Source organism: Gorilla gorilla, chromosome 7 (genome assembly GCF_029281585.2).
Source record: "Gorilla gorilla gorilla isolate KB3781 chromosome 7, NHGRI_mGorGor1-v2.1_pri, whole genome shotgun sequence".
In the NCBI taxonomy this organism is placed as follows: domain Eukaryota; kingdom Metazoa; phylum Chordata; class Mammalia; order Primates; family Hominidae; genus Gorilla; species Gorilla gorilla.
The window spans coordinates 148,244,163-148,269,974 of record NC_073231.2 but is presented as its reverse complement, the minus strand read 5'-3'; the positions used below and the strand labels follow the sequence as shown (position 1 = coordinate 148,269,974).

The 25,812-nt window shown below is 54.0% G+C and overlaps 1 protein-coding gene across 11 annotated transcripts in view; it reads left to right on the top strand.

The window, feature by feature from the left end:
• The first annotated feature begins 976 nt into the window (after positions 1–976).
• TSNARE1 (t-SNARE domain containing 1) overlaps positions 977–25,812 on the top strand; it is a 133,133-nt gene continuing 108,297 nt past the window's right edge. For 6 of the 11 annotated variants that reach the window (XM_055347968.2, XM_055347976.2, XM_055347966.2 and 3 more), the window contains exon 1: positions 1,078–1,274. The gene's annotated coding sequence lies outside the window, so the exon portion shown is untranslated. Of the gene's footprint in view, positions 1,004–1,077; positions 1,275–1,470; positions 1,632–25,812 lie in introns of those variants that run through there. The other 5 variants (XM_055347962.2, XM_055347975.2, XM_055347980.2 and 2 more) reach the window with 5 other exon arrangements.

The window sequence follows — 25,812 nt, the reverse complement described above, 5'->3', positions numbered from 1 at the left end:
CCTGGTGTCCAGGAACACTCAGCTCACAGACGTGCGTTGTGCGCACACAGTACCACGCAGTGTCCACGAGCACACTTTTGTGTTCATGTTCACAGAACCCGTGTGCACACACGTGCACAGTCCTGGGCTGCAGAGAACCCCAGCCAGCGGGGCGGTGGGGGAAGGGGAGGGCACGCCTCCTTCCCAGGAGCTCAGCAAGGCTGTCCGCGGGAGCCCAGGGCTGCCCGCAGGGCTTTGGCGTGGGCCTCACAAGGACAGCAAGCATCACAGAGTGAGGGCGGCGGGAGAACCTCCGCTGGCCGGAGAAGGTGCAGCGGACTCATCACTCTTGCTCTCCTGCCTTGGGTGTGACTCTTGGTTCACCTCTGGGGAAACAGGCTGAAAGGTGACCCTGGCGGCCCAAGGACACACACCCATTGTCCGCAGGTTCCTCCCAGATGTCTTCTCCAGCAGGTCACCGGGAGAGCGAGGGGCTGGAGTCTTTCGGGAGCTCAGTGCCCGCAGGCAGAGCAGGGAAAGGGAGGCGCCCCAGGCCCCTGCGGAAGGAGGTCCCAGGAGGGTCTCCGCAAGGGGGTCCCTACTCTGCGCTTCAGCTCCTCCAGGGAGGGGCTGCGACCTCGGGCAAAGGTCCCTCAGATGTCTTGAGACTCAGTTTCCTCGTTGGTGACAGTGGGCGTCCGGAGTCCCCGCGGGGCCTGCCAGCCCCAGGCCGAGCATGGCCCCACGTGGAGCCCGTGCAGCCTGACCTGGGCCCCAACGCCCGTCCCCGCAGCCCGAGACGCGCAGGTGCCCGGCCCTGCCCTGGCCGAGACCCGCCGCCTGCGCCGCCCTGCAGAAGCTCCAGCTTTGGCCCGTGTGAGGTCCGGGCTCGGCCTGGGCTGGGCGGAGCCCGCTCCCGAAGCGCCTCAGCGCCGGGCCGCCGCCCTCCACGTGACCTCCACCTTCGCCGTTATCCCCATATGCAAAACGGGGAAACCGGAAACGGAGGACCACAACCAGGCAGGTGAGGACAGCCGACTGGCGCGCGCACCCGCAGAGGCCTCTTGGCCCAGCCGACCGCCGTCCGCGCCGCTTCCGGCTCCGCGCCGGGGCCTCTGGGGCGGGTAGTCCCCCGCGCGCGTCCGGGACCGGCGGCCATTGGCTGGTGCGGGAGGGGGCGCGCACGCCGGCGGCGGGAGGGGCCGTCACGTGATGTTTGGGTGCCCGCCCCGCCCGCTCCGCCCGCCTCGCCCGCCGTGAGCGCCCCGAGCGGTCCGCGAGCCACCGAGGCCCAGGTGAGGCGGCGGCGGTGGGGTTGGGGCCTGGCCGGGGCCGGGCGTGGGGCGGCGAGGGCGAGGCGGCCGGGGGCCAGCGCGGGGCCCGGAGCCCGGCGGCGGCCGCGGCGTGGCGTCGTGTGGGGCTTGCGGGAGGCCGGGCGGGGGGCGGGGCCGCGCCGGTGGGGAGGGGAGGGGGCGGGACCGTGCTGGGAGCGGACCCCAGGGGCGCCAGGAACCCTGAGCCGCAGCCCCGCGAGAGCGCCGCATTTCGGGGACCGGCCCGCGGGCACATGAGCCCCTCGGCGGGTCCTCGCGCGCTGTTCAGACCTCAGGTCGGTGGGCTCTGGGCCGGGCAGCCGGTGCCTGCGCCTGGAGGTCAGTGCCGTCCCGGGGAGCGCCCCAGCGCCTACTTGCTGGGTGCAAGGGTTGGTGCCCTGCCGCTCAACGAGCGGAGCCCGCCTTCGAGCCTGAGCTGGGGACCCCGCCCCTGTGTGCTTGCCTCTCCACGCCTTTCTGTCCCTTCTCCAAGTTGTAAGAAGGTGCTTCCTGGGTACTGGGGCCTGCGACATCCCCACCAGGGACTTTCAGGTGATGTTGATCTGTGCTGCCCCCGCAGAAACTCTCCAGGGACCTCGTGTTTGTTGCCTCATGGCGCACTCCTCCTGCTCTGGAAGCTCTGCCATGTCCAGTGTGGTAGCCCCTAGGCATGTGTGGCTGTTTACTTTGACCTTAACATGAAGGATTCAGGTCCTCCGTGCCAGTGGTCACATGTCAGACACTCAGCAGCCACACGTGTCTGGCGGCGGCCGTGTGGGGCAGCGCGGGTAGGGAACACTACTTATCACAGGAAGTTCTGTGAGCCGTGTGGTGCGGCTCAAAATGGGCCTCGCACGTGCTTCTCCGCCCCTCATCCTGCCAGGTGCCTTTCCAGCCACACCTGGCGCCCTTTCTTTCCTCTGCTGCACGCTTGCCTCTTCTTTTAGTTCCTGGCTCGCTCCTGGCTTGGTGGCAGCTCCGCTTCCGGTATGTCTGAGCTCACCTTTCTGACCAATCTCCCTACAGTATTTCTTGTTTGTCATTGTCACTCATCTGCTTGTTTTCTGTTTTATCTTTAGTGTCTGTGAGACAGGGGTGGGGATGGTTGCTTAGGATACCCCCAGTGTGGACACAGTATTGAGTTGAAAGAAAGCTGAAGTTTGTTAGTACTGGAGTGCTTCCCGCGACTGAACCGCTGCTTTCATACGGTTCGACCCCATACATCACAGGACCTCAGCAGAAATCTGGCAGAACAAATGTTTGGACACAGCAGCACAGGCTGTGAATGCAGGTGGCTGTGGGAGGCTGGCAAATCCAAGAAGACTTCCTGGAGGAGGTTGAGTTTTGGCTGGGTCACCTCTGTTTCTCTCCTCCTCTGCTGGCCTGGCCCCATGAACATCTGGCAGCCTCTGGCTGCTCTGACTCTATCCAGGAACCTTCCGTGGACACTTCCCCTGAGTCTGGCCCTCTGCAGATGCTGGGTCAAGAGCCTAGACCTAGGCACTCAGTCTAGGGGCTCATGGGCTCATGGGCTCATGGGCAGCCAGGTGTCCCCTAAGTCTCTTCCACAGCTCCTCATGGCCTGCAGAGCGAGGTCCTGGGTTTGGCTTCTGCCAGCAGCTCCTGCCACATCTTCGGTCCCTGCTTTATGTCCCTGACAGTGCAGTCATTTTTCCTGCATTGTCTGTGGCTTTTCTCACCGGTGTGCCTGTCGATGCAGAGCCTTCTGCTTGGAATGCCCTGGCACTCCCGTGTTTGTCTCTCCTGTGTGCCTGGGAGCCTCTGTGGCATAGACCTCTGCTGTGTCACCCTTGTGTCCTGAGCACCTCGCCCAGCACCGAGAGTAGGATAAGCACCCAGCAGGTTTTGATGAATAAATAAACTGGACACATAAGGCTTTGAGGAGAACGTGGTGAGAAGTACAGCTAGGTCACGATGCTGGAGCTTGAGATGGAATCAGGGAGTCACCTTCCAGGTGGGCGGAGTTGGGGAGTCACCTTCCAGGTGGGGAGGAAAGACAAACACGCCTCGACCATGGCTGTACCAAGCCATTCGCGACACGGCGTGGGTGCATCCTTCCATGGTCCTGAAAAGGGGTGGTGAGTGTCTGCAGGTGGTGACACTAATGATACTAGTCACAGCACTTCCTGGTGCCAGGTGACCAGTGAACTGTGTTCATTACTCAGTTTACTCTCACAGTCACCCTGGGAGGAGGGTCTGTTGTCCCCATTTCCCAGATGGAGAGACTGAGACACAGAATGGTGATCTTGCCGTGAGTCCCTCAACTGTCGGGTTCTAGGACGTCATTTGTTCAGCCCAGACAGACACATTTCTTCCGAGGTTGTTGGGCGTTTTATCCCTCTGAGTGGTGTTTGGCCATAAGAACAGTTGGCTAGGGGTTAGGCTATCATCTTCTTATTTTTATTTTTTGACATGGAGTCTCACTCTGTCGCCAAGCTGGAGTGCAGTGGCGCAATCTCGGCTCGCTGCAACCTCCACCTCCCGGGTTCAAGTGATTCTCTTGCCTCAGCCTCCCAAGTAGCTGGGACTACAGGTGCCTGCCACCACACCTGGCTCATTTTTTGTATTTTTAGTAGAGATGGGGTTTCATCATGTTGGCCAGGATGGTCTCAATTTCTTGACTTTGTGATCCACCCACCTCGGCCTCCCAAAGTGCTGGGATCTCAGGCATGAGCCACCGTGCCCGGCCCTTTTAATTTTTTTTGAGAAGCTTCCCTCTTGTTGCCCAGGCTGGAGGGCGTTGGTGCAATCTTGGTTCACTGCAACCTCTGCCTCCTGGGTTCAAGCGATTTTCCTGCCTCAGCCTTCCAAGTAGCTGGGATTACGGGGGCCTGCCACCACGCCTGGCTAATGTTTTGTATTTTAAATAGAGACGGGGTTTCACCATGTTGGCCAGGCTGGACTCAAACTACTGACCTTCAGGTGATCAACCTGCCTGAGCCTCCCAAAGTGCTGGGATTACAGGTGTGAGCCACCGTGCCCAGCCACCTCTTTTTTTTTTTTTGAGATAGGCGTGTCTCACTGTGTTGCCCAGTTGCCCAGGCTGGTCTTGAACTCCTGGCCTTAAGCCATCCTCTGGCCTCAGCCTCCCGGAGTGCTGGGATTCCCAGCATGAGTCACGGCGTCTGGCTCCAGGCTTTTTTAATGCACACGGGCGTTTCTGTGGCTACTGGGTTTGTTTGGATGGGGTTATTTGCTACAAGTAGATTTTGACCTTGTGGCCCAGTCCAGCTGTAATTCATTGTGTTCTTTAAAGTCTGATTTGTGCGTCGTCCATAGTAGCGGACTCCTGAGCAGCCCTCCTCTCAGATTCCTCTGCTTTCTGCTGGGATGCTCAGCCCTGTCTAAACATTTGCGGCATCTGTGTGTGGAGCAGTGGTGACCAAAAGACTAAAGGCAAGAAGGAGTGAGCGAGAGAGTTGGAGAGCGCATGGCCGGCGCTGTCTCTCCAGAGGTGACAGTCAGTTGTTCAGTGTGGATGCTTATGTTTGGCTCTGCTCTCTGTACTGAGGGCATCCTCATCCTCTCCCTCTTGGGCGCATTGAGGCAGCTGGGGAAGATCATCATTCCTCCTGCCCCCACGGTCCCCAGCGCCAGTGGTGGACTCTGTACCTTTCCACACCTCCCTGTCTGCCACCCCACCCGCGGGGAGCTGTGCGTCTCTGAACGTCCGTCCAGCTGTGGCCCAGGGCCTGGGGCCCAGTGAATGCCTGATGGGGATTTGCTGAAGACGTGAGGGGTTGTTTCACAGCTGATCTTGAGCCTGTGCTGTTCTTATTCCACTATCCTTCCTGTTAGTGCTGCACGGTGGAGCCATCTGGAAGCTTCCATAGGAAGAGTTTTCTTGGTCTGAGTTCCCTGGCAGAGAAGAAGGGCACTACCAACAATGACAAGCCAGGTGCCTTGAATAGGTTTCTGAAGATGCCTTATGGGCGGGGTGTCCTCACCTACGGAGCCGAGTTGGGCGGTGTCTCCTGCAGGGGCCTTGCTTCGGGGTGTCCTGCTTGCCATCCAGGGCTGTCCTCAGAAGCCAGCTGTGGCTGTCCTGCCTGGCCTTATCCAGGCTATGAGATTCTCTCGTCAACTTGCGGCTTGCTGAGTCCGGGATGGGGGTGAAGGTGGCTCCGTGTGGGCTTCAAATCCGGACTGTACTGCACAGGGCCCTTCCTTTTTTGTCCTTGGGTAGGTCCTGTTAGGACGTGAACCCACTTGGGGGCCACTGCAGGCAAGCAGGACAGTCTACTGGGGGTGCCTGCCTGGACAGGGTCATTGGCAAGTCCCCAGCCCCTGCCCCTGCCATCAGGGCTGCTGTCTGAGATGCGTAATGTTCTGTGAGACTATGCTGAGGCCATGCCTGGCATGAGTCTTGGGATGGACACAGTGGCAAGCAGGATCAGGCTGTCCTGGCCTTGCTCCGGACACTGCTGTGCACCTTACAGAGCAAGGTCGAGGCGGTGTAGTGAGGAGGTGGAGAGGGGAGCTGACTCTGCTGGGGGTGTGCTTTGGGAGGGCTGGGGATGTGCTTTGGGAGGGCTGGGGATGTGCTTTGGGAGGGTTTGGGGGCATATTTTGGGGCTGGAGGTGTGTTTTGGGTAGGGCTGGGGGCATGTTTTGGGCAGGGCTAGGGGTGTGTTTTGGGCAGGGCTGGGGGTGTGTTTTGGGCAGGGCTGGGGGTGTGTTTTGGGCAGGGCTAGGGGTGTGTTTTGGGCAGGGCTGGGGGTGCGCTTTGGGAGGGTTTGGGGGTGCGTTTTGGGCAGGGCTGGGTAGATACCTGGGAAGAATCCTGGATGCTGGTGAGGCCTGAGCTGTGTCTGGAGAGCTGAGTGGCCTTAGCTGGGGAGGGCAGGAGAGGCAGCTGCTCCAGGCAGCAGGAGGCCCAAGGGAAGGCACAGCAGTGCTGGACTCCTAGTAGGCAGGTCTGACTCGGGTCAGCCTGTGAGGGTCTTGGGAGGCAGGGTGAGGCCTGGGCTTTTCTGATGGCTGTTGGTGCTGAGCAGGGAACCTGGGGCCCAGGCTGAGGTTTGCTGAAGAGGTCTGGAGACAGGGCTGGGTGGAGCAGTGCCACACCTAGGGCCTGTGTCTGGAGCCTGCAGGGGCCAGGCCCCATGCCTTGGCACTGTGTGGCTGGGTGCCTTGTGGCCGCGCTGTGGGCCCCCTCGATGGATTGGTGGGCTAGCCACGCAGCTGAGTGGACTGGCAGCAACTGCTGCTCATTATCCTGGCAACCCTGGGCTTCAGGCTGCAGGCTCAAGCCCTCCCCAGCATGGAAGCGAGTGAGCAGAGCCAGGCACTCACGCTGGCCTGGGAGCCTCTGGCCCAGTGCTGTGGCCAGATCAACTGTTGTTTTCTTCCACAGTGGAAGATTGCCTCGTTTTCTCCCTCTGATTTGCCCCGCAGGGAGGGCTACAACCCAGCCCTGACTTACGTAGCATCCAGGTAGGGACACAGCATTGCCGCATCTTAGCCGTGGGACCCTGGTCATGTCACTCGGCCCCTCCAGAAGCCCTGCCTTTCCATGTCATTAGTCTGATCCTGCAGCCTCCTGGGAGGTGGGCAGCATTGAGTCTGTCCCAGAGACTTGGAATCTCCGGGCGTCTTGGGGGACATCACCTGAGGGGTGTAGGGAAGAATTCCCAAGGTGCACAGAGGGGCTGTGGAAGGTCAGGGAGTGCAGCCCCAGGGCAGGTGGAGCTGCCTCTCTCCTGTGAGACCCTCGGGCTGCCTCGCCACTGCCACACGCATCAGAGAGCTTGCTCTACCTGGTCAGCCATGGCACGGCCAGCTCGCACAGTAGAACTGAGCATCAGGCCGTCTTGGATTCTGATTATAATAACACCTCCTGCTTTTGACCACAGGGCATCTGTCAGGCACCTGCTAGGCTCTTCCTGCTCCTCAGATCAGGAAACTTCCCAGCCTTGGGAAACTTACCTGAAGTCACGGGGGTGGTAAATGCCCAGCCATGACTTGAGCCCTGGTGTTCTCACCAGGATTCTGATCAGAGGCAGAAATCAGAGGCACTGCTCACCGTTCTGCTGCCCTGCCCACCTGGCGATCCTGCTCTGCTGCTCTCCAGGGGGACCAGGCTGGAAGCAGCTTTACGAACAAAAATTCCCTGTTGAGTTAGAGGATGTTATTAATAACGGCAATTACTGCACTAATAGAGACCTAATCCTGTCCCTCCCTTCCATCTTGAGATGATGTTCCAGAGCAGAGTGTGGCAAGGGTTCACAGGCTTGAAGGAATCCAGGTATGGAGGTTGAGATTTTTGATGGAGAGGGGAGGTGGGTGGAGCTCAAGATTCTTGTTCCCATAAGGCTTGAGGCTAGGAGGTCGGGGTGGTGTGAGCCCCCAGAGGCTGTGGTTGCCTGTGGATGGTGTCTAGTTGAGTCAGGCGTTTCCAGGGCTTTGGGGCCAGGTGCGCGGGTGTGTGCGTGTGTGTGTGTGTGTGTGTGTTTGTGTTTATCGCCTGAGCCTGACCCTGGGTGTCATCTGAGGGGTGCACACTGAACCTGTACCAATGGGAAGCTGGGCATTGGAGGGGTGATGGTGAAGGAGTTGAGTGTGGCGTGGTCTGGGGAAGATGAGGGCCAGTGTTCTGAGGGCATGGGTCATCAAGGGTCCTGTCAGAGAGCCATGGACAAAGAGAGCCACAGGCGTCTGCCCTGGACAGAGCGGGCCACCTTGGCTGCCCTCCGTCCGGACCCATGATCCATTCTAGCCAAGTATTTGGAAGGGGACATTTTTTTAAACCAGAGCCCAGAATCAGTCTCTCCCAACATTAGAAAGAAGCAACACAACACAGCAGCCTCCTTCCTGGGCTGGCTGCCCTCGGTGCTAATGACGAGCTGGATTCCTTGCTGGGAGTCTGACCTCCTTCCCCCTGCTGCTCACTTGTGGGAAGGTGCTGATGAGCGTGGCGTGCTGGGAGTGGGCGCGGGAGGCGGAATTGCGAGTGGGGAGAACCGTTGCTTCTGCTGCTTCCTGGTACCTGGGCGTTTTCGCTGGTCACAGCCTCCAGCCTGGGCCCCTTAATTCTGCATCTTGCTGAGGGGTAGATCCGGCGGTGCCGCCCCCTGGTGACAGATCTTCCTGGCAGCTCCAGCCTCACTCTCACTTGGCATTGCGGTGCTCCCTGGGCTTTCCAGCCCCTGGGAAACCTGCTGCGCTGACTTCGCAGGCTGCCTGCAGCCTGCCCCCGGTGTCTTTGCTGGGGCCGCCCCCTGCCTGGAGTGGCCCCGACTGGTGACCTCCTGGGCTGTTGAAGTCTCCGTTGGGGGACGCCGTCAGGAGTCAGCCCCATCCCCTCATCCTGAGGGCCTGGTGCCTCCCGGGGAGGGCAAGGTAGAGAGAGGGCTGCAGATTTTGGGAAGTGGCTCTGCGTGGCTTGGGCCTTGTTGCATTGCAGTCATTAGCTTTCCTCCTCCAGGGCCAGGACCTTGTCTTTTCTGTCTCTGTGGTCCCAGCACAGGAAAATGCCCACAGTGGGCACAAGATAACCATGGGAGGAGCTGAGCCTCACCTTTAGGCCGCTCAGCCTTTGATGCATGGGGCCGCCCCCCTTCCCTGCCAGGAGCAGGAAGTGGTGGGGGACAGGAACAACGATGCTTCCTGCAGGCGGGCAGGTCCTGACTTCCCAGAGCAGCCTCCAAGGTGACACCATCACCGTATCTTATGGAAGGGAGACCGGGTCACCTGCTTGCGTCTCTCCTTATGGAGACTTGGCTTCTAGGGCCCTGCACCCTTAGCGCACCTCACTGTCCCCGGGGCGCAGGCACAGCCTGGGATGCTGCCAGCAGAGGAGACTTGGCAGGGCACACGGGGACGTGGACAGGCACGCTGGCAGCTGGGGTGTGAGGAGTGCTGCGGTGACCCTGTGGACCATCCCACAGCTCAGAGCTCAGTGGCCTGGTGGCCCTGGTGCCCCTGGTTGGAGCAGGGAGGTGGGAGTTGTTTTCTGTCCAACCCGAGAGGTGATGTAGTTTCCCAAGACCATGAAGCAAGCACAGAGCAGAGCTGTGGGAGGAATCCCGTGGGGTCTGGCCGTAGAAACTGTGGCCTGTCATTCCCACACTGCGCCACGGGAAATGGGCCCAGGACTGTGGGGCACTTCCAGGTGAGTCGATTTGTGCCTTGGAACCCCGGAGGTTCTAGTCTTAGACCTGCTGCCATCATCGTCCCTCCCTTTACCCAGAGCAGCTCTGATGTGATCTGTTTCACTTGGTGTTTTCTGAGTACGGTTGTGTTTGGAGAAAAGATTCTGTAGCTAAGAATAGTTCTAGAGCGGCTTTCACTCCCCAGTTTACAGATGGGGAGTAAGAGGTCCGAGCTGTCCGGTCCACCCGCCCTGCTGCTGTGGGGTGCCCACACCCTGGTTCCTTCAGTCTGGCAGGGTGGTCCGTTGGGCAGAGCACCTCCCGTCTTCCCGTGTATCTGCCCCCAAAGCTGTTATCTTGACACCTTACCCTGTGTGAGAGGGTATGGAGGCCACTGGAGGCCGCAGGCATAAGCGTGGGGCCCACGGGCAGCCTGCAGGCTTCTGCCTTAGCCAGGGCAGGAAGGCCTCCCAGCCCAGCAAGGAGTGAAGACGGGCAGCCAGCGTGGGCAGAGCTGTGATTGGACGGGTGGAGAATGTAACCTGTATGGTTTTGCTTTTGTAATGAACATCCCTCAGGTTTTAGTAGCCTGAAGCAACAAAGGTGTGTGTTCATTGGGGACTCACAGTTCATTGGCCAGGAGGAACCACATGGCTGCAACCACAAGAGGCCAGGAAGTGCCCCACACTCCCCGAGGGAGGAGAACTGGAAGTCTCGGTTGAGCAGCACGAGCGATGCCCCACCAGCACGTAGCCAGGCAGCTTGCGCTGTGAACTGGCCGCCTTTGCTGCCCAGGCTTTCCCTCGATTTTCCTCCTGGGCTTCCCTATCTGCAGTAGGAGAGGGTGGGCTGTGTGACGCTTCGCCTCCCTCTAGTCCTCTGCTCCAGGAGGTGGTGGAGTGGACGGGGCAGGTGCTCGGGGGAGCTAGACCAGGGAGAATGTGGCCTCTGCTCTCTCACTTGGCACCTTTGGGCGTGGCGTTTGGCCTCTCAGGGTCTTTTTGTAAATTAAACTATTGTGACCATTGTAAATTCACATACAGTTTGAGAAATAATACACAGATCCTGTGCACCCTTCACCTAGTTTTCCCAGTGGTAGCTTTGTGCAGAACGAGGACAGTAGCACAGCCAGCGGATTGGCCGACGCGGCCGCCATGCCAGAGGTTTCCGTCATCACTCAGAGGAGCCCTGTGTCGTTGCCCGTTTCAGCGAAGCCTACCTTGCTTCTGCCATGAACCCTTCCTTAACTCCTGGGAGCCGCCAGTCTGCTCTCCATCTCCGTAATGTCGTCAGTTGAAGCAAGTCGTAGAAATGGAATCTTGCAGTGTGTGGCCGGGGATTGGCTTTTTCTATTCGCCATCATTCCCCGGATGGTTCTCAGGGCTGCTGCAGGGGCCAGGAGTGGTTTCTTCCTGTTGCTGAGAGGCCTGTTCCACGGTGTGGATGGCCCACAGGTTATTCTAATGACCTTTTACTTTACTATTTTGAATAGTTTAGGTAGTTTGACAATTAAAACATGGCAGGAAACATCCAGTAGAAAGTGTCCCTATCCCTGGCCGGCCCAGCTGTCATCTCCACAGCAGCCACTCTTGTAAGTTTCTTTCTTTCTTTTTTTTTTTCTTTTTCTCCTTTTTTGAGACGGAGTTTCGCTCAGGCTGGAGTGCAGTGGTGCAATCTCGGCTCACCGCAACCTCCACCTCCCAGGTTCAAGCAATTCTCCTGCCTCAGCCTCTTTAGTAGCTGGGATTACAGGCATGTGTCACCATGCCCGGCTAATTTTGTATTTTTAGTAGAGACGGGGTTTTGCCATGTTGGCCCGGGTGGTCTCAAACTCAAACTCCCGACCTCAGGTGATCCGCCCGCCTCGGCCTCCTGAAGTGCTGGGATTACAGGTGTGAGCCACCATGCCCGGCCTCTTGTGAGTTTCTCACACAGTCACGTGAAGCATAAGGACATTTTGGTCAATGATGGATGGCATAGACGAGGGTGGACCTGTAAGATTATACTGGCGCCAAAAAATTCCCGTCACCTGGTGATGTCCTGATGGTCATGATGTAGTGCAGGGCATCACTCCCGTGTGTGTGGAGAGCTGGTGCAAGCAGACCTGCTACACTGTCCGTCGTCTAACAGTTCAGCACATATGCTACATGAGACTTGATAATGAACCCTTGTGTTACCGTTCTGTGTATACTATACTTTTTATCATCATTTTAGAGTGTACTCCTTCTACTTATTAAAAAAAAGTTGGCTGGGTTTGGTGGCTCACGCCTGTAATCCCAGCACTTCAGGAGGCCGAGGTGGGTGGATCACCTGAGGTCAGGAGTTTGAGACCAGTCTGGCTGACATGGTGAAACCCTGTGTACTACAAATGCAAAAATTAGCCGGGCATGGTGGTGCGCCCCTGTAATCCCAGCCACTCGGGAGGCTGAAGCAGGATAATCACTTGAACCTGGGAGACGGAGGTTGCAGTGAGCTGAGATCGCACTATTGCACTCCAGCCTGGGCAACAAGAGCAAAACTCCGTCTCAAAAAAAAAAAATATTAACTGCAAAACAGCCTCGGGCAGGGCCTTCAGGAGGTGTTGTCACGGGATCCCTGGGGTGTCACTTAGACCGTTGGAAACCTCTGTGGCTGGTGGTGCCTCTGCCTGAGTCGTGCTTACACCCGCTGGGCTTGTTCCGCCCACTCAGCCCAGTAGGCTGTGCTCAGCTCGTGCTACCAGCCCAGATCCCACACATGCCAAGGGTGAGCCAGGCATGGAGCAGTGAGGGGCGTGTGGGTGAGCGAACATGGGTCTAGCCACTGTGCACAGCCAGGCATGCCGGCTGCTGTGGCAGGGCGGGCAGCCCCAGGTGCTGGCTGCATGCAAGGCTGCGGCTGGACCAGATGTACTGCATACGGCTTCCACTGTGAGCGCCTGCGTCTGGATGGGGGGAACGTGGTGGCGCTAGAAGCTTGGAGGCGCCAGGAACCGCAGAGCCCCAAAGAGGGTGCCACAGCCCTGGCTCAAGGAGTTTCTAGGTCTGGGCTTCCTGAAGAGCTGAAGAGCTGCAGTTCTTCCTTCCTTCTTGTCACCTGCAATGTTGCAAGTGGGGAGCGTGTCTATTTTAAAGTCCCCAGCAGTGTACAGCATCTGTTACAGAGTCACCAGCAGTGTACAGCGTCTGTTACAGAGTCCCCAGCAGTGTACAGTGTCTTATAAAGTCCCCAGCAGTGTACAGCGTCTGTTACAGAGCCCCCAGCAGTGTACAGCGTCTGTTACAGAGCCCCCAGCAGTGTACAGCGTCTGTTACAGAGCCCCCAGCAGTGTACAGCGTCTGTTACAGAGTCCCCCGCAGTGTGCAGCGTCTGTTACAGAGTCCCCAGCAGTGTGCAGCGTCTGTTACAGAGCCCCCAGCAGTGTACAGCGTCTGTTACAGAATCCCCCGCAGTGTACAGCGTCTGTTACAGAGTCCCCAGCAGTGTGCTATAAAGTCCCCCGCAGCGTACAGCGTCTGTTACAGAGTCCCCCGCAGCGTACAGCGTCTGTTACAGAGTCCCCCGCAGCGTACAGCGTCTGTTACAGAGTCCCCCGCAGCGTACAGCGTCTGTTACAGAGTCCCCCGCAGTGTACAGCGTCTGTTACAGAGTCCCCCGCAGTGTACAGCGTCTGTTACAGAGTCCCCCGCAGTGTACAGCGTCTGTTACAGAGTCCCCCGCAGTGTACAGCGTCTGTTTTAAAGTCCCTAGCAGTGTACAGCGTCTGTTATAGAGTCCCCCGCAGTGTACAGCGTCTGTTATAGAGTCCCCCGCAGTGTACAGCGTCTGTTACAGAGTTCCCAGCAGTGTACAGCGTCTGTTACAGAGCCCCCAGCAGTGTACAGCGTCTGTTACAGAGCCCCCAGCAGTGTGCAGCGTCTGTTACAGAGTCCCCCGCAGTGTACAGCGTCTGTTACAGAGTCCCCCGCAGTGTACAGCGTCTGTTATAGAGTCCCCAGCAGTGTACAGCGTCTGTTATAGAGTCCCCAGCAGTGTACAGCGTCTGTTATAGAGTCCCCAGCAGTGTACCGCGTCTGTTATAGAGTCCCCCGCAGTGTACAGCGTCTGTTACAGAGTCCCCCTCAGTGTACAGCGTCTGTTACAGAGTCCCCAGCAGTGTACAGTGTCTGTTATAAAGTCCCCAGCAGTGTACAGCGTCTATTATAAAGTCCCCCAAAGTGTACAGTAATGTCCCAGGCCTTCACATTCACTTGCCACTCACTCCCTGACGCACGCAGGCAACTTCTAGTCCTGCAAGCCCCATTCATGGTAAGTGCCCTATACAGTTGTATCATTTAAAAAAAATCCTTAAAACTGTACTTCTGCCGTACCTTTTCTATGTTTAGATATGCAGATTCTTACCACTCTGTTACAGTTGCCTACAGCATTTAGTACATTTGCCTGCTGTCCAGGTTTATAGCCTGGAGCAATAGATTTTACCACATGGCCTGGGTGTGTAATGGGCTCCAGCATTTGGTGTGTGAAGATACACTCTGTGATGTTTGCACAGTGAGGAAATCATCTAATGATACAGTCCTCAGATTGTATCCCTATGGTTAAGCAAAGAATGACTGTTTGTCCTTCCAGAGCTTCATTATACATTCCAAGCAAACATAAACATTTCTTTTTTGCTTTTTCTTTCACAAGTCATGATATGACACATTCCTGCACCTTGGATCCCTCCCTCCCTTGACGAAGTGTTAATATGGTAAGTGATGTGGAGATCTTTTGGAATCAGTCCAGGGTTCCTTTCTTGTCTCTGACAGTCACAGAGGATTCCATGGTGTGGATATGCTCAGACTGATTTCATAGGCCTCTGGGGCTGGACATTTAGGTGACTTTCAATCTTTTCCTATTACAAAATGGGTGGTCTAGTTCATATGCTGCTTTGCACATGTTTAAGTGTGATATATATGCAGGATAAATGTTCAGAACAAGTGCTGCGTCGATAAGGGTACACACTTTTGTAATTTTGATGTACATTGCCAAATTATCCTGTAACCCCATTTATTTCCACTTTTATTGCCTTTGCTTTTGGGGTCATATTCAGAAAATCATTGCCCAGACTGACGTTGTGGAGCTTTTGCTCCCTTTTCTTCTAGTTGTTTTATGGTTTTAGGACTAAATGGTTGTCTTTAATCCATTTTGAGTTGATTCTTGTATATGATGTGAGATGTGTCCACTGTTATTCTTCTGTATCTAGAGAAGCAGTTTTCCCAGCATCATTTATTGAGAAACTGTCCTTTTCTCATTGTGAATTCTTGGAACCATTGTCTAAAATCATTTGACCATGAATGAGTGGATTTATTTCTGGGCTCTCTATCCTGTTTCGTTAGGCCGTATGTCTGTTTTTATGTCATCACCATGCTGTTTTGATTACTGTAGCTTTGTGGTATGTTTTGAGTCAGGTGTTCTTTATCCTCAGAAATTTTATCCCTTTTATTGTTGTTCCAAGGAATATTTTCTTCTTTATCACATATGTGTGTGAATACTATTGTATTCTAAATATTAATTTTGGGCCAGGCACAGTGGCTCATGCCTGTAATCCCAGCACTTTGGGAGTCCGGGGCAGGCAGATCACCTGGCTGAGGTCAGGCGTTTGAGACCAGGAGTTTGAGACCAGCCTGGCCAACATGGCAAAACCCCGTCTCTACTAAAAATACAAAAACTAGCTGGGCATGGTGGTGTGTGCCTGTAATCCCAGCTACTCAGGAGGCTCAGTCAAGAGAATGATTTGAACCTGCAAGGTGGAGGTTGCAGTGAGCTGAGATCCTCTCACTGCATTCCAGCTTGGGTGACAGAGCAAGACTGTCTCAAAAAAAAAAAAATTTGTTTTTTGTTAACTTACTGATTTCTTTTTTTTTTTTTTTTAGTTCATTATCTTGGGTTTTCAAGGTATCCATTCATGTGAACTGCAAATAGTGATGGTTAACCTTATCCTTTCCAATTTTATACTCTAGTTTCTTACCTATTTTTGTGGACTAGATCCTTCAGCATGATGGTAGCTAATGGTGTTTTTAGTAGACACCTGTTAGGAATGTCTCTGCTGTTACTCCATAAAGCAGAGTATGGCTTTGGATTGAGAAAGGTATGTTAATGAAAAACCTGTACTTTCTATTTTATTTCATGTTTTCTTTTTAAAAAATCAAGAATCATTATTGAATTTTGTTAGTTGCTTTTTTAAAAAATCATCTATGAGGTGATCATGTGATTTTTTTCTTAAGACATATTAATATAATGAATTATACAAATGGAGTTGCTAATAATGAAAGATTCTTAAATTCCTTGATTATACTTCACTTGCTCTGATACATACTTCTTTTAAGGTGCTGGTGAATGTACTTTTTGCTGATATTTAATTGATTTTTATGTATTGCTCTTCATAATTAAGGTTGGTCTGTAGTTTTCTTTTGTATGTACACTGTTTTTGGTTGTGATATCAACGTTATAGTTGCTTCGTAAACATAATATAGAAGTTATATTTCTTATGCCATTCTCTGGAATAGTTTAATGGCACTGAACTGCGTGGTCTCTAAAGAGTGGTTAGATTCCTTTGTGAAATTGTTGGGACCTGGTGCTTTTTTGTTTGTTTTGTTTTCGTTTTGAGGATGAAAGTTCTTTTATGATTTTGTCTTTATTATTTTCCGTATGGAAATTATTCTGTTTGAACTTTTTGGGATCAGTTTTGTAAATATTTTCCCAAATGATTATCAATTTCATCCCGTTTGTCAAATTTATTCATGTAGGCTTGAGTAAAATGATCTTCTGTGACTCTTTTAATATCTTTGGTTTCTGCGGTTATTTCCGTCTCGGTTGCTTCTCTTGTTTTTCTTGGTTAAGTTAGTGAATAGTTTCCATTTTATTGTTTTATTTTTTTCTTCCAAGATTCAGCTTTTGAATTTTTAAATTAAATTAATTGCCTTATTTCTCTGCTTTTTAAACTCCCTTGTTTTTGCTAATAATAATCCCTTCTACTTTTCCTCAGTTTATCTTATCGTTTTTCTAAATGTCTGGTGTGAATGCTTGATTCATTTTTTATTATTCTTTTCAAACTTATTTTGTATTCAAGGGCTGATGCCTAAGTTTTGATGAGAGACATTTTCCTTATCATTGCTGTTTAGAAGTTCTGCAGTTTTGGTTTGTATTTTCTTTTTGGTTTGAGAGTTTTTCAGGAGCAAGTTTTAAAATTTCCAAGTAACAAGTCTTTTAATTTCCAGATTTTGTTAGTATTACAGTTTTCATTGCATTTTGGTGAGAGAATATTGACTATTCCCTCTTGAACTTCTGGGTTTCGGAAGGTTTCTTATGTTCCTAATTTGGAGTCAGTTTTCATCATTGTTCCACTGGGGCTTGAAAAGAGGATTGGGTTTTTGTTTTGGGTTATGGAAGTTTGATGTGTATATCAATCACTTCTACTGCCTTAATTGTGTTATTTAGGTCACGTATAATCCTTACTTAGTTTTTGTCTCTTGCTGTGTTGTGGACCAAGAGGAGTGAATTAATGTCTACCATTGATACGTTTCTGTCTGTTTCTCCTTGCGGCTCCTGTGAGTGTTGGCTGCTATGTGATTTGTTGCGTAGCTGTTTATAACTATTATATTTTTATTCTCAAGTGCATTCATTAGGATCAAAGTGCCCTTCTTTGTCTCATTTCTACTTGTCTGACTATAAGATCATAACTAGTGCTTTCTTGAGTTTGTATCTGCTTGGCATACCTTTGCCCATTACAAAATTTTAACTCTACCGAATTGTTTTAGATGTGTCTCTTATACCATGTGAAGTTAGATTTTGCCTTGTAATTCAATCGGGGAATCTTTTTTTTTTCTTGCCTAGTGAAGTTAAACTAATGTACATTTATTGATAGGTCACCTACATTTGACCTGAGTGGTGGTGTGCTTTGTGTGTGCATGTATTGTTAAGTGTTTTACTCTGTGGTCCATTTTCTTTCCTTTTTAAAAATTTTAAAGAGTTCTTATATTGAAGAGAGTCTATACTTTTGTCTATATGAGATATTATAGCATCTTATGTAATTCATAAATGCCTCTAATACTTCGTGTTGAGAGGGACCATTTATTAAGTACCTTCTGTGATAGCCAGAATAATGTTCTCCCATTCCCCCAGATAGCCACGCTCTAATCCCTAACACCTGTGAACATGTCATGTTACATGGCAAAAGGGTCTTTGCAGATGTGATTAAAGGGTATGGATCTCAAAGTAGATTGATTATCCTGGATTACCTGGGAAGGCTGAATTATCTGAGTCCTGAAAAGCAGAGAGCATTCTCTGGCAAGAAATGAGAGCTATGTGGTGAAGGGGAGAATGTTAGAGAGGTCCCAAGAGTGAGAAGGATTTGCTGGCCCCTAGATTCAAGGACTCTAGGGGCTAAGAGTGGTCCCCTGCCAGGAAGGAAACAGGGCCTCGGTCCTGTAGCCACAGGGACCTGGATTCTTCCTGCAATCCGAGTTATTTTCCCAGTCTCCAAGTAGGAACATGGCCCAGCTGGACTTCTGACCTACAGAAGCTGTGAAAGAGCAAATTTGTCTGTTTTAAGCAGCTACATTTGTGGTGATTTGATATGGCAGTCATTGGAAACTAGTACACCTTCTATGAGTAATTACAAAATGAATGTATTTTGTTTTCTTCCTCCCATCACCAATTTTCGATGACAATAGTACCTTTCTCAGTGTTTGCCTTTATACTATCAAATCTACTTGTATTTCTGTTACTGAAATGTCAGCTTTAAATGATATCCTTTGACTCCAGTTCTTACTAATGAGGTGAGGAGCTAATTGTTCTACCTCACTCCCTCTTGTCTCGTTCCCCTCCCAGGTGTCATCAGTTGAGTCATTACTCCATAGTCAGGGCTTATCTGCATTCTGTTCTGTCACCCCAAGCTCACATTTGTTTTAGTCTTAAATCTACTGGTAAATATATTAATAGTTCATGCTCATTGACAGTCGTTTTGATGGCATCTCCTCTGTCAGCTTTTGATTGGCTGAGGTTTGTTTTGAAGGTGTTTTTTTCAGAATGGTGGGTGGGAACAGTCCCTAAGTGCTGCATATTCAAAGCTGTGGCTTCTTGGCTTGCGGGATGGTTTGAATGTTGCTGGAGCCCTTGGTTTGGGCCGCCATCCTTCCAGGGTCTTGGAGGTGTCACTGTATTGTCTTCTGACCTCGAGTGTTGTTTCAGAGGAATCTGTGGCCTGGCTAGTTTTTCCTCCCTTTATAAGTGCCTGCCTGCCTGCCTTCCTTCCTCCCTCCCTCCCTCCCTCTCTTCCTTCCTTTCTCTCTCTCTCTTTCTCTCACCTCATTTCATTCGCTTTTCTTGTCTCTATCGTGTGTGATACTTTTAAAATCAGATTTTTTGTTGTTGTTGAGTTGTAGGAATTCTTTACTTATTGTGGATGTTAATCCCTCAACAGACACGTGACTGGCACATGTTTTCTCCCATGTTGTGAGTGGCCTTTGCAGTCTGTTGATAGTGTACTTTCATGTACAAAAGTTTTTAATTTTGATAAAATCCCATCTATTTTTTTCTTTTCTTGTCTGTGCTTTTGGTGTCTGTCATAGCTAAGAAATCATTGCCAAATCCAACGTCATGCACATTTTCCTTTATGTTTTGTTGTAAGAGTTTTAATAATTTTAGCTTTTACTTTTAGGCCTTTGATACGTTTCATGATAATTTTTGTGTGTGGTTTAAGGTGAGGATCCAACTTCATTCTTTGCGTGGGGCTATCCAGTCTTTCCAGCACCATTTGTTGAAAAGATGATCCTTTTCTCACTGAATAGTCTTAGCATGCTTGTTGATGATCATATCACCATGTATACACCAGGGCTTATTTCTGGGCTGTTTATTCTATTCTTTGGGTCTATATATCTGATTTTATGCCCTACCATACTGTTTTGATTACTGTAGCTTTGTAGCGTGTTTTGAAATCAGGAAGAATGTGGCCTCCAAATTTTTCTTTTTCAAGATTATTTTGGCTATTGGGTTTTATTTCATTTTAGAATGTGTTAGTTTTTTTCTGGGCCAGCTTCTTGTAAGAGTCCTTGCAGCTTCCTTCTCAGAGAGGCAGGGGATGGGGATGTAGGGGACGCAGTAGCTTTCCAGAGGCCCTTTCCTTCTCCTACAGCCCTGCCATGGAGGCAGACTGCACATGTGGCTCTCTTAGTGACTCCGTGTATGGTCCCTACTCTGCTGCTTGGGTCTGTCGACTGTTCAGGAGGCTCCTGACGCCAACCCTTCTCACCTGGTTCTGTTGCTGGTGGTGTGTTAAAGAAAGGCGTTTGAGTTCTGGGTCAGTGGCCATGCTCAGGGAACGTGTTTCTGCAGGTGCTGCACTGCACCCCTTCCACCGCGAGTGCTGCTTCACTCCCTCCTGCGTGGGCCCTGCCTGCCCTCTCTGTTCTTGGTCATAGCCCTCACTTGTGCTTTAGGGCCTATAGATTGTATTTATTTCCTGTTTTTTCTAAACGTGAAGCTTGGATTTTCAAACTTTTTGTTAATTTGGTAGCAGTGGTGGGGGCATTCTCCTTGTTGTTTTAAGGTGAGTTCTAGAAGGAAATAGGAAAAATATGTACGTAGCCATACTTAACACTCGAGGTCAGTTTCCTCACCTTGATAACCTCCTAGGGTTGTGAACATTGAAAAAGGAAATGTTCCAGTGCCTCTTTTGGTGGCTGCACACAGTAGGCACTTAGCAAATACGTGTCCACACCCCTGCCCCCTGCCGTGACAGTAGGGCCTCCAGCTCTGGCAGGTGCTGAGCTTGAGGCTGGGAGAGGGAAGACCCCATGAGGCTTTAGTGGGTGTGGACTAGGCTGGTGGGGGCAGCTTGCAGTCTGTGGCTCTCAGCACCACGGACAGTGCCTGGCCAGCTGTGCTTGGGGCCTCCCACAGAGGATGGCTGTCTGGCATTTGCACTCTGTCCTGGGTGGTGCCTTGTCTCTGGGCCCTGAAGTGGCAGCATCCTGTTCTCTGACCACACGTCTTACCCAGCCTCTGTGCCCTGCCCCGGCCTGTCTTTCTCCAGCTCTCTCTCAGCTGCTGCTGACCAGCCTGACCCGGGGTTGTTCTCCACGCACACTGACCCCTGGTTCTCCTGTCTCCCCTCCCTTAGGTCCTGTGGCCTATGACTCCACCCCTGTTTCTGAGGCTGCCTGTAGGAAAGCCACCTGCATGACGGGGCTTTTCTTGGTCCCAGGCAGGGCTAGGGCCAGCCTTTCCCTGTCCCGTTGTGGGTCCCTGTGCCCTTCTCCAGAGAGGGTCCCCACCTTCTCTTGAGGCCCCTTTCCTGCCGCCCTGCCCTCCTTTTCCCCCCAGACCCTGCTCGGCTGGGGCTGTGCTTCCAGCACAGTGGTGAAGAGCCTGCACTTCGGGCCCTCACCGCCTGCTGCCTGCTGCCTCCACCCTGGACGAGGGCCGGGCCCACTCCGTGGTTGATCTCCAACTCTGTGATCTGTGGAAGGACAGAAAAGTGCCTTCCACACAGACCTGGGAGCTCACTGAAGTGACGGCCACTGGCCCTAGGCAGGGCCTACCGGGCCCCTTCTCTCCTGGAAAGCTGGCCTCTGGTGAAGTGAACAGGTTTCCTCTGGAGTGAAATGTGCCTGAGTGGATGGGGCCCATGGGTCCCCTCCTCCTCATGGCCTGAAGGTGACAGTGGGTGGCTCTGCTTCTCCTGGCCACTCCATGGCCAGACCTTCTCTCTGCCAGGAGGTCCCTGCCTGAGGGCACAGCATGACTCTTGGGCTGCGTGCAGCTGCGTGCAGGGGTGCTCCCTGCCCCCTGCCCGCATGACTCAGGCGCTGGCATCTTGCTCTTTGTTGCTGCCATCCCGAGCAGAAGGGACTGGCGGGCAGTACCGGCAGCTGGTCAGTGGGCAGAGGCCGGCCTCCCGGGGAATGATGGAGGTTGGGAGGGAGAAAGAGGATGTGTGTTGCTGGTGTTCTGACCGCCCATTTGTGCCGTTAGCGATCGGTGCTTCTCCACCGCTGATTCTGGGCGTGGTCTACGAGGTGCCTGGGGGTGCCCGGCTGGCATTCTGCTTGACGTGGAGTTGAAGTTGCTATAACAACACTGATTCATGTAACTGCAGCTCCCCAGCTGGGCCCTCCTCCTCCTCTGGCTCTCTGTCGCACACATGAGCACACACGCTCACACATGCCACTCGGATGCCCATGCGCAGGGGCCCCATTCCACACGGAGGCTGCACAGGGCTGATGCTGGCAGGGGCGCGTGGGCCTGGGAACGGCCAGGCCTCCCCCACCGAGCATCTGGCCTGTGTGTAGGGGGGGTGTCAGGTACCCATCAGAGGAGGAGGTGGCGGCCTGCTCACCGAGGGGAGGACTGGGCAGCGTCTGAGAGTGGGTGCGGGCATGAGCCGTGGCTGTGATTCAGTGTCTCCCACACGCAGGATGAGCTGCGGCACCCGCGGGTGCTGCCTGTTCCCGATGCCAAGGCAGGCAGGGCTTGTCTTCTGCTCCGTTAGGGGCTGGCCCAGGACGCCGAGCTGCGGGGAGGTGACGATGCTTGCCCAGGTCATCTGGGGTTGGGGACTTGCTTACAGCCTGGGGCTGACACTCCCACTGAAGGAAACTGGAAGACTCTGTGGTTTGCCCCGCGTGGCTCCTCCTCGTTTAGGTGTGTGGCTCCCCTGGGTGCTGCCCTTCTCCTGCCTCACTCCAGATCCCTCAGCACTGCTGGGCGCCTGCCTCTGCTTCTGGGGTCTCCCAGAAAGGGCGCTGAGCTCCAAGACACACTCCTGCCTGTGCCACTGTCCCTGAGCCCACCCTAACCTCCACCCTTGTGCTTGGTGGGGGGGGGGGGCGCTGATAGGTTTTAGCAAGGGGAGAGCCCATTGGGTGCTAGAAGGGGGAGGCCGGAGGCTCCCCCAGCACTGACAGGAGTGCGTTGGGCAGCTCACTTCCCTGGACACCTGCTGCCCGGCCGTGGGGTTTAGCCATTCATCCTGGGACCATCACAGAGTGGGCAGGTGCTGGCCATATGGAGGTGGCTGAGACATGGCCTTGGGCTGCCCATGGCCTGACAGGGACCTGGGCTGGGTGGATGCTGTGGAGACAGGAGTTTCCCCGGTGCTCCAAGGTCAAGGGACAAGGGCGGGCAGGATTCCCAGGGGAGCAGCTTCTGGCACTGATTCTGAAGATGATTTGGAGCCCAGCAGTTGGGCCAGGGCAAGGCCCTGACGGCCCTGATTGGCTGCTGAGGCCGGGGAAGCTGTGTGCCTGCTTTGAGTCTGCAGTGCTGGGACTGAGGCTGGAGCCAGGGACTTGCTGTGGGTGATGCTGGGAGGCCAGCTGTGCAGGTGTGTGTGCAGGTGCATGTGTGTGTGGGGGGTGAGGGTGAGGAGAGAAGGGCATTGGAAGATTTTGCAGCATTCCCCCCCCCTTTATTATTTCTTAAAAGGACTTTATCTCACCTTCCTAAGAGTAGTACTCATTCCTTGTAGAAAACTCAGACCACGCCTGTCAGCAGGTGGTGTCGGTGGCATCCGCCGTGGGCTGTCCCTGGTGACCACTCAGACTTTCCTGGAGCATTTTCTCCTTGCAGTCTTTTTTCCGTTTCGGGTATTTTACCAACTTTCAGCCTCACCACATAGCTTGTTTCCACATTTGCTGTTTCCCCGTGAGGGAGGCAGGACTGTCCTCTGGGCAGGGGACGGAGGGGCTCTGCAGGGAGCCTACAGTCTGGCTGGGGAGCCCCATGGTGGGGCTGCTGTGAGAAGTGGGGTGGCCTGGTCTAGGTGAGGGCAGGGGTGGGGGCGGGGTCAGGATGCAGCGTGATAGGGGCACATTGCCTCAGGGTCTGTCTCCTCTGCCCTCCATGCAGTTCAGCCCGCAGGAGGCTGCACGATGCCATGAGCCTGTCCTGGGCCCACAGAGCCCCAGGTGAGTGTCCCAGCTGCGTCCTCCCTGCTCTGTGGCCTGCTGCTGCTGTGTCCGGTGGTGCCCGGAAGGAGGAAGGGGCCGTTGGCCATGGGTGGGACCCCGGGCTCTGCATCCGTCTGCGGAGGGCAAGGCCCGGGCACCCCATGGACGTGCTGCAGGTTCTCCTTGTTCTTTCATCTGTGTCTCCGTTTCTGTCCTGTGGAGTTGTTGGGAGGTGGGAATGAGTTCAGTGCTTAGGACAGTGCCTGGTGACGTGGTGTGCCCTGGACAAAGCTTGGCCTTGGTGTCCACCCACCTCCCCACTCTTATTGTTGTTGTTGTGACCTGGAACTCCCAGCGCAGATTTGGCAGTGGGGAGTGTGCGGGACCCACGTGTTCTCCTGCCCTCTCCCTCCAGTGTCAGTTGTCTCCTCTGCTGGGGACAGTGACACAAGAAGGCCCTTCAGACCCTGGGGAGAGGGGGATTAGATGCTTCCTTTCCCTCAGGGACCACAGAACCCTGCTTGGGATAAGAGCCTGCTGAAGGCTGTAGATCTAGGCAGATTTGGGTGGGTGGCACTGGGGCATCCCCTGGCCCTGCCAGGCCTACGTCAGCAGCCTGGAGCCCTGGAGGCTGAGGCAGCCCCGGCCCCACCCGTAAAGCTGGAGCCCTGAGGTGGGGCCCTGCACCTGACTTGGGGGCTTGGGCGGAGCACTGGGGGCTGCGTCTGTCTGGTGGGGTCTCTCTTCTCCCTTGTGTGGTCTGGCGCCTCCCCGTCAGGCAGAGAAGGGCTTTCAAGGGTGTGGAAGTACCTGTGGCACGTTGAACCCTGAAAACTGAATTAGGAAACGAAGGTGTAAGGACAAGGGGGCCTCCCCGCCCCGTTCCCCATCGTGCCCCTGGCAGGAGTGGTGTTGGCCGTGTTTGTTTTAGAAGTTGTGAAACCACTCTCCCTTTTCCCAGACGAGCACCTCTGGGCAAGTGTAGCTCCTCAGCCAGCGTGCGGCTCATCCTCCTGCTGGCTGGCCCCAGACATGAGCGCAGCACGAGTGCAGAGCCGCTGCTCACTGGGAGGGCGAGGTTGGGGGCATTTGAGTCTGGGGGTTAGGAGGAGAGGCAGCCCCTGGAGGCTTACTCGGAGGTGTGGTGCCTACTCCGTGACGGACGGTCTGTCCTTGCTGGCAGCGGCCCGCGGAGGCATGCCCACTATACAGATGAGGAGACTGATGCATTTGAGGCCGCATCTGCTGCTGAGGCGCTGACGTGGGGTGGGAGGACATGTGTGAGCCTCTCTGATCCGTGCTGATCTGCTGCAGGCTTGGTCCTCTGCTCTGAGAGTCCTCTGCAAAGGGATGCTGCTAGCCTAGTCCTCCCAAGGCTGGCATGATAGCCGCATCCAGGGAGCTATGAGAGTGCCCTGTGAGCTTGGCGACCACAGAGCCTGCTGGTGGGAAGGGTGTCTGCCCGGGCCAGCCTTGGGTGTTGAAGGGTGCGCCACCCAGGGCCTCAGAGGAGCTCACACTCAGAGGCTGCAGTGGAACCAAGGGTGCTGGGCCTGCGGTGGGCTGTTGGCAACACACCCGTGCCCGTTGGAGCACCTAACACGCCTGTGCGCCTTGAAGGACCTCTGGGCGGTAGCTTACTGGCTCCCTGAGGCCCACCAGGAACAGCTACTGAGGTTGTCTCCTTGTTACCTCTGGGCAACCCCTAATCTATCTTCTGGCTGTGGATTTGTGGGTTCTGAGCGTTTCCTGTAAATGACCTTGGATGACACGTGGTGCTTTGGGACTGGCTTCTTACCCTGAGCGGTGGATTCAAGGCTCATGCCTGCTGTCACATCTGGGAGAACTTTACTCTCGGCTTTGTAATAGATCTCCTTCTGGTCTTTTTGCTGTGCAAGTGCGCAAACTTCGAGCGTGTATAATTAACACACAGTAGGACACACAGCTCCCTGGTGTTCCGTGTGATGAGTTTTGACGGCTGCCTTTGCTCATGCCACGAAGGTGATCTTCCACCCCAAGAGAGTCCCTTGTGCCCCTCCCATGCCTTTCTGAGTTCCGTCACCACATGTGACTTTTGCCTGTTTTAGAATTTTCTGTAAATGGTATCACACAGCATGACTCTCTTTGGCCTGGCTGCTTTTGCTTTCCTGAACTGTGGGTGTGGCGTCCGCGCCTTCTCGCTTGTGATGCTGAGCAGTGTTCCCGTGTGTGGACAGACCAGGATTTGTCCTGTGTCCTGGGCTGTTTGGGACAATCGGCACAAGGCTGCTCTGACCATGGTGTATGGGGTCTTGGGGCCGCGCCTTTCCAGCATGTAAGTGCTTGGGGGTGTCAGTGGCTGGATCAGGGACTGCTGCGTCTTGATATCAGAAAGGACCGCGTAGTTCACCGCGCGGATCCGTGTGTGGGATGGCTGTGTGACGCACGCACATGCAGCCCATCCACTTCGGCATCTCTGAGCACTTACCCACATCACTAAAGACACGTGTTTAGACCCTG